The sequence below is a fragment of the Phalangium opilio genome, unplaced genomic scaffold, assembly GCF_054372755.1.
Source record: "Phalangium opilio isolate 3A_F unplaced genomic scaffold, DU_Popi_V2 ptg000009l_1, whole genome shotgun sequence".
Lineage (NCBI taxonomy): Eukaryota > Metazoa > Arthropoda > Arachnida > Opiliones > Phalangiidae > Phalangium > Phalangium opilio.
The window spans coordinates 12,871,968-12,877,967 of record NW_028324146.1 but is presented as its reverse complement, the minus strand read 5'-3'; the positions used below and the strand labels follow the sequence as shown (position 1 = coordinate 12,877,967).

Sequence of the window (6,000 nt, the reverse complement as noted above, 5' to 3'; positions counted from 1 at the left end):
TTATTATCTAGCACTCTCGGCAACGGCCATATCACGCTGAGAACACCGGTTCTCCTCCGATCGCCGACGTTAGCAGCGTCGAGCGCAGTCAGTACTTGGGAATTCTGCGTGCCGTTTGCTTTTTTCACTTTTGTTTCCTCTTTCAAATTCCACCAGATATGAAAAAAGCAAACATATCTTCTTTTTACCTCTCCGTGTGACGTAGTCCAGGAGAGGTTCTGTAACGGCCGTGTCTGTCTGTGTGTCTGTCTGTCTGTCTGTCTGTGTGTGTGTGTGTGTGTCTGTCTGTCCGTTGTTACACCCACGTGACCGCGTTCGCAGTTTGCGTATCGGAGCAAACGTGTTGGCCATTTCCGAACTGCTTTCACAGTCACGGAAATGGCTCCTCTACTTGAGTTCTCACACCACCATCTTCTGGTCTTTGTCCATCCCACACGGACACCAGTCTGTTCTTACTGGCTTCTAATCACCACCATCTTCTGGTCTTTGTCCATCCCACACGGACACCAGTCTGTTCTTACTGGCTTCTAATCACCACCATCTTCTGTTCTTTGTCAATCCCACATTTACACCAGTCTGCACTTACACTGGCTTCTAACACCACCATCCACTGGTCTTCCGTCTATTCCACATAGACACCAATCTGTATCATTGGCTTCTACTCCATTATCATCGTTTGGTTTTAGGATATACGCGGCGATCAGCTAGGGTTACGAGAAACGTCTAGCCTCCCTAAGGTGGGATCGCCACCAAAGGTTTTCGCAATTGCGCTTTTTCCTTACTATTATAATGGAAACGAATCGTATATATACCCCAAATTTGAAAAAAGCGGGCAAGAGGGGTACCCTTCACTTTAAACGTCAATATTAGCAAAGTTTGAGAAGATAATAGGTATAACTCTATTTTAAACGATTTAACTATTATTAATGTTAATTATTGAAGATTAAAATAATTAAAAATAATTATATTTATTTAAATATTAAAGATAAACCTCTCGTGCAAAGAGAGAGATTATCATTGCCTCCTATATCTACCAAGGCCCGTGCATGCGATATATTTCCTTCATTGCCTCCTTTATCTATCAAGGCCCGTGCATTGTGATATATTTCATTCATTGCCTCCTATATCTATCAAGGCCCGTGCATTGTGATATATTTCATTCATTGCCTCCTATATCTATCAAGGCCCGTGCATTGCGATATATTTTTCAAAACAACAACAAAAATGGGAAACCCCAACTCAGAAACATAACGTTTTCATTGGATACTTAAGTTTATATAATCTTCTTGACACGGAGAGGTAATATTTTGGTTTTCCCAACTTGTTGTTATTGTTTTATAAAGATGAAAGTTAATTAAATTCAAATTATTAACTAGCACTCTCGGCAACGGCCATATCACGCTGAATACACCGATTCTCGTCCGATAACCGAAGTTAAGCAGCGTCGAGCGCAGTCATTACTTGGGAGGGAGACCACTTAGGAACACTGCGTGCCTTTGGCTTTTTCACTTTTTTTTCCTCTTTTAAATTTTAATAGTTATGAAAAAAGCAAACACGTTTTCTTTTTGTTATTGTTTTAAAATGATGAAGGTTAATTTGTCTCACTTAATTTAAATTCGAATTATTAACTAGCACTCTCGGCAACGGCCATATCACGCTGAAAACACCGGTTCACGTCCGATCACCGAAGTAAAGCAGCGTCGAGCGCATACAGTACTTGGGAATACTGCGTGCCGTTTGCTTTCTCACTTTTGTTTCCTCTTTTAAATTCCACCAGATATGAAAAAAGCAAACATATCTTCTTTTTGTTATTGTTTTATAAAGAAGAAAGTTAATTAAATTCAAATTATTAACTAGCATTCTCGGCAACGGCCATATCACGCTGAATACACCGGTTCTCGTCCGATAACCGAAGTTAAGCAGCGTCGAGCGCATACAGTACTTGGGAATACTGCGTGCCGTTGGCTTTTTCACTTTTGTTTCCTCTTTCAAATTCCACCAGATATGAAAAAGGCAAACATATCTTCTTTTTGTTATTGTTTTATAAAGGTGAAAGTTAATTAAATTCAAATTATTAACTAGCACTCTCGGCAACGGCCATATCACGCTGAATACACCGGTTCTCGTCCGATAACCGAAGTTAAGCAGCGTCGAGCGCAGTCACTACTTGGGAGGGAGACCACTTAGGAAAACTGCGTGCCGTTGGCTTTTTCACTTTTTTTTCCTCTTTTAAATTTTAATAGATATGAAAAAAGCAAACATGTTTTCTTTTTGTTATTGTTTTAAAATGATGAAGGTTAATTTGTCTCACTTAATTTAAATTCGAATTATTAACTAGCACTCTCGGCAACGGCCATATCACGCTGAAAACACCGGTTCACGTCCGATCACCGAAGTAAAGCAGCGTCGAGCGCATACAGTACTTGGGAATACTGCGTGCCGTTTGCTTTCTCACTTTTGTTTCCTCTTTTAAATTCCACCAGATATGAAAAAAGCAAACATATCTTCTTTTTGTTATTGTTTTATAAAGAAGAAAGTTAATTAAATTCAAATTATTAACTAGCATTCTCGGCAACGGCCATATCACGCTGAATACACCGGTTCTCGTCCGATAACCGAAGTTAAGCAGCGTCGAGCGCAGTCATTACTTGGGAGGGAGACCACTTAGGAACACTGCGTGCCGTTGGCTTTTTCACTTTTTTTTCCTCTTTTAAATTTTAAAAGATATGTAAAAAGCAAACAGGTTTTCTTTTTGTTATTGTTTTAAAATGATGAAGGTTAATTTGTCTCACTTAATTTAAATTCGAATTATTAACTAGCACTCTCGGCAACGGCCATATCACGCTGAAAACACCGGTTCACGTCCGATCACCGAAGTAAAGCAGCGTCGAGCGCATACAGTACTTGGGAATACTGCGTGCCGTTGGCTTTTTCACTTTTGTTTCCTCTTTCAAATTCCACCAGATATGAAAAAGGCAAACATATCTTCTTTTTGTTATTGTTTTATAAAGGTGAAAGTTAATTAAATTCAAATTATTAACTAGCACTCTCGGCAACGGCCATATCACGCTGAATACACCGGTTCTCGTCCGATAACCGAAGTTAAGCAGCGTCGAGCGCAGTCACTACTTGGGAGGGAGACCACTTAGGAAAACTGCGTGCCGTTGGCTTTTTCACTTTTTTTTCCTCTTTTAAATTTTAATAGATATGAAAAAACCAAACATGTTTTCTTTTTGTTATTGTTTTAAAATGATGAAGGTTAATTTGTCTCACTTAATTTAAATTCGAATTATTAACTAGCACTCTCGGCAACGGCCATATCACGCTGAAAACACCGGTTCACGTCCGATCACCGAAGTTAAGCAGCGTCGAGCGCATACAGTACTTGGGAATACTGCGTGCCGTTGGCTTTTTCACTTTTGTTTCCTCTTTCAAATTCCACCAGATATGAAAAAGGCAAACATATCTTCTTTTTGTTATTGTTTTATAAAGGTGAAAGTTAATTAAATTCAAATTATTAACTAGCACTCTCGGCAACGGCCATATCACGCTGAATACACCGGTTCTCGTCCGATAACCGAAGTTAAGCAGCGTCGAGCGCAGTCACTACTTGGGAGGGAGACCACTTAGGAAAACTGCGTGCCGTTGGCTTTTTCACTTTTTTTTCCTCTTTTAAATTTTAATAGATATGAAAAAACCAAACATGTTTTCTTTTTGTTATTGTTTTAAAATGATGAAGGTTAATTTGTCTCACTTAATTTAAATTCGAATTATTAACTAGCACTCTCGGCAACGGCCATATCACGCTGAAAACACCGGTTCACGTCCGATCACCGAAGTAAAGCAGCGTCGAGCGCATACAGTACTTGGGAATACTGCGTGCCGTTTGCTTTCTCACTTTTGTTTCCTCTTTTAAATTCCACCAGATATGAAAAAAGCAAACATATCTTCTTTTTGTTATTGTTTTATAAAGAAGAAAGTTAATTAAATTCAAATTATTAACTAGCATTCTCGGCAACGGCCATATCACGCTGAATACACCGGTTCTCGTCCGATAACCGAAGTTAAGCAGCGTCGAGCGCAGTCATTACTTGGGAGGGAGACCACTTAGGAACACTGCGTGCCGTTGGCTTTTTCACTTTTTTTTCCTCTTTTAAATTTTAATAGATATGTAAAAAGCAAACAGGTTTTCTTTTTGTTATTGTTTTAAAATGATGAAGGTTAATTTGTCTCACTTAATTTAAATTCGAATTATTAACTAGCACTCTCGGCAACGGCCATATCACGCTGAAAACACCGGTTCACGTCCGATCACCGAAGTTAAGCAGCGTCGAGCGCATACAGTACTTGGGAATACTGCGTGCCGTTGGCTTTTTCACTTTTGTTTCCTCTTTCAAATTCCACCAGATTTGAAAAAGGCAAACATATCTTCTTTTTGTTATTGTTTTATAAAGGTGAAAGTTAATTAAATTCAAATTATTAACTAGCACTCTCGGCAACGGCCATATCACGCTGAATACACCGGTTCTCGTCCGATAACCGAATTTAAGCAGCGTCGAGCGCAGTCACTACTTGGGAGGGAGACCACTTAGGAAAACTGCGTACCGTTGGCTTTTTCACTTTTTTTCCTCTTTTAAATTTTAATTGATATGTAAAAAGCAAACAGGTTTTCTTTTTGTTATTGTTTTAAAATGATGAAGGTTAATTTGTCTCACTTAATTTAAATTCGAATTATTAACTAGCACTCTCGGCAACGGCCATATCACGCTGAAAACACCGGTTCACGTCCGATCACCGAAGTTAAGCAGCGTCGAGCGCATACAGTACTTGGGAATACTGCGTGCCGTTGGCTTTTTCACTTTTGTTTCCTCTTTCAAATTCCACCAGATTTGAAAAAGGCAAACATATCTTCTTTTTGTTATTGTTTTATAAAGGTGAAAGTTAATTAAATTCAAATTATTAACTAGCACTCTCGGCAACGGCCATATCACGCTGAATACACCGGTTCTCGTCCGATAACCGAATTTAAGCAGCGTCGAGCGCAGTCACTACTTGGGAGGGAGACCACTTAGGAGAACTGCGTACCGTTGGCTTTTTCACTTTTTTTCCTCTTTTAAATTTTAATTGATATGTAAAAAGCAAACAGGTTTTCTTTTTGTTATTGTTTTAAAATGATGAAGGTTAATTTGTCTCACTTAATTTAAATTCGAATTATTAACTAGCACTCTCGGCAACGGCCATATCACGCTGAAAACACCGGTTCACGTCCGATCACCGAAGTTAAGCAGCGTCGAGCGCAGTCATTACTTGGGAGGGAGACCACTTAGGAACACTGCGTGCCGTTGGCTTTTTCACTTTTTTTCCTCTTTTAAATTTTAATTGATATGTAAAAAGCAAACAGGATTTCTTTTTGTTATTGTTTTAAAATGATGAAGGTTAATTTGTCTCACTTAATTTAAATTCGAATTATTAACTAGCACTCTCGGCAACGGCCATATCACGCTGAAAAGACCGGTTCACGTCCGATCACCGAAGTAAAGCAGCGTCGAGCGCATACAGTACTTGGGAATACTGCGTGCCGTTTGCTTTCTCACTTTTGTTTCCTCTTTTAAATTCCACCAGATATGAAAAAAGCAAACATATCTTCTTTTTGTTATTGTTTTATAAAGAAGAAAGTTAATTAAATTCAAATTATTAACTAGCATTCTCGGCAACGGCCATATCACGCTGAATACACCGGTTCTCGTCCGATAACCGAAGTTAAGCAGCGTCGAGTGCAGTCATTACTTGGGAGGGAGACCACTTAGGAACACTGCGTGCCGTTGGCTTTTTCAATTTTTTTTCCTCTTTTAAATTTTAATAGATATGTAAAAAGCAAACAGGTTTCCTTTTTGTTATTGTTTTAAAATGATGAAGGTTAATTTGACTCACTTAATCTAAATTCGAATTATTAACTAGCACTCTCCGCAACGGCCATATCACGCTGAAAACACTGGTTCA

The 6,000-nt window shown here is 38.9% G+C and overlaps 15 pseudogenes; all 15 read left to right on the top strand.

Moving 5' to 3' along the window:
- Positions 1-1,383: 1,383 nt before the first annotated feature.
- LOC149715085 (5S ribosomal RNA) lies at positions 1,384-1,502 on the top strand (annotated as a pseudogene).
- A 362-nt stretch (positions 1,503-1,864) lies between these two features.
- LOC149715084 (5S ribosomal RNA) lies at positions 1,865-1,967 on the top strand (annotated as a pseudogene).
- A 122-nt stretch (positions 1,968-2,089) lies between these two features.
- LOC149715083 (5S ribosomal RNA) lies at positions 2,090-2,208 on the top strand (annotated as a pseudogene).
- Positions 2,209-2,570: 362 nt separating this feature from the next.
- On the top strand, positions 2,571-2,689 carry LOC149715082 (5S ribosomal RNA; annotated as a pseudogene).
- Positions 2,690-2,826: 137 nt separating this feature from the next.
- Positions 2,827-2,929, top strand: LOC149715081 (5S ribosomal RNA; annotated as a pseudogene).
- Positions 2,930-3,051: 122 nt separating this feature from the next.
- Positions 3,052-3,170, top strand: LOC149715080 (5S ribosomal RNA; annotated as a pseudogene).
- A 137-nt stretch (positions 3,171-3,307) lies between these two features.
- On the top strand, positions 3,308-3,410 carry LOC149715079 (5S ribosomal RNA; annotated as a pseudogene).
- Positions 3,411-3,532: 122 nt separating this feature from the next.
- LOC149715078 (5S ribosomal RNA) lies at positions 3,533-3,651 on the top strand (annotated as a pseudogene).
- A 362-nt stretch (positions 3,652-4,013) lies between these two features.
- Positions 4,014-4,132, top strand: LOC149715077 (5S ribosomal RNA; annotated as a pseudogene).
- Positions 4,133-4,269: 137 nt separating this feature from the next.
- On the top strand, positions 4,270-4,372 carry LOC149715076 (5S ribosomal RNA; annotated as a pseudogene).
- Positions 4,373-4,494: 122 nt separating this feature from the next.
- Positions 4,495-4,613, top strand: LOC149715075 (5S ribosomal RNA; annotated as a pseudogene).
- A 136-nt stretch (positions 4,614-4,749) lies between these two features.
- On the top strand, positions 4,750-4,852 carry LOC149715074 (5S ribosomal RNA; annotated as a pseudogene).
- Positions 4,853-4,974: 122 nt separating this feature from the next.
- LOC149715073 (5S ribosomal RNA) lies at positions 4,975-5,093 on the top strand (annotated as a pseudogene).
- A 136-nt stretch (positions 5,094-5,229) lies between these two features.
- Positions 5,230-5,348, top strand: LOC149715072 (5S ribosomal RNA; annotated as a pseudogene).
- Positions 5,349-5,709: 361 nt separating this feature from the next.
- LOC149715071 (5S ribosomal RNA) lies at positions 5,710-5,828 on the top strand (annotated as a pseudogene).
- Positions 5,829-6,000: the final 172 nt, after the last annotated feature.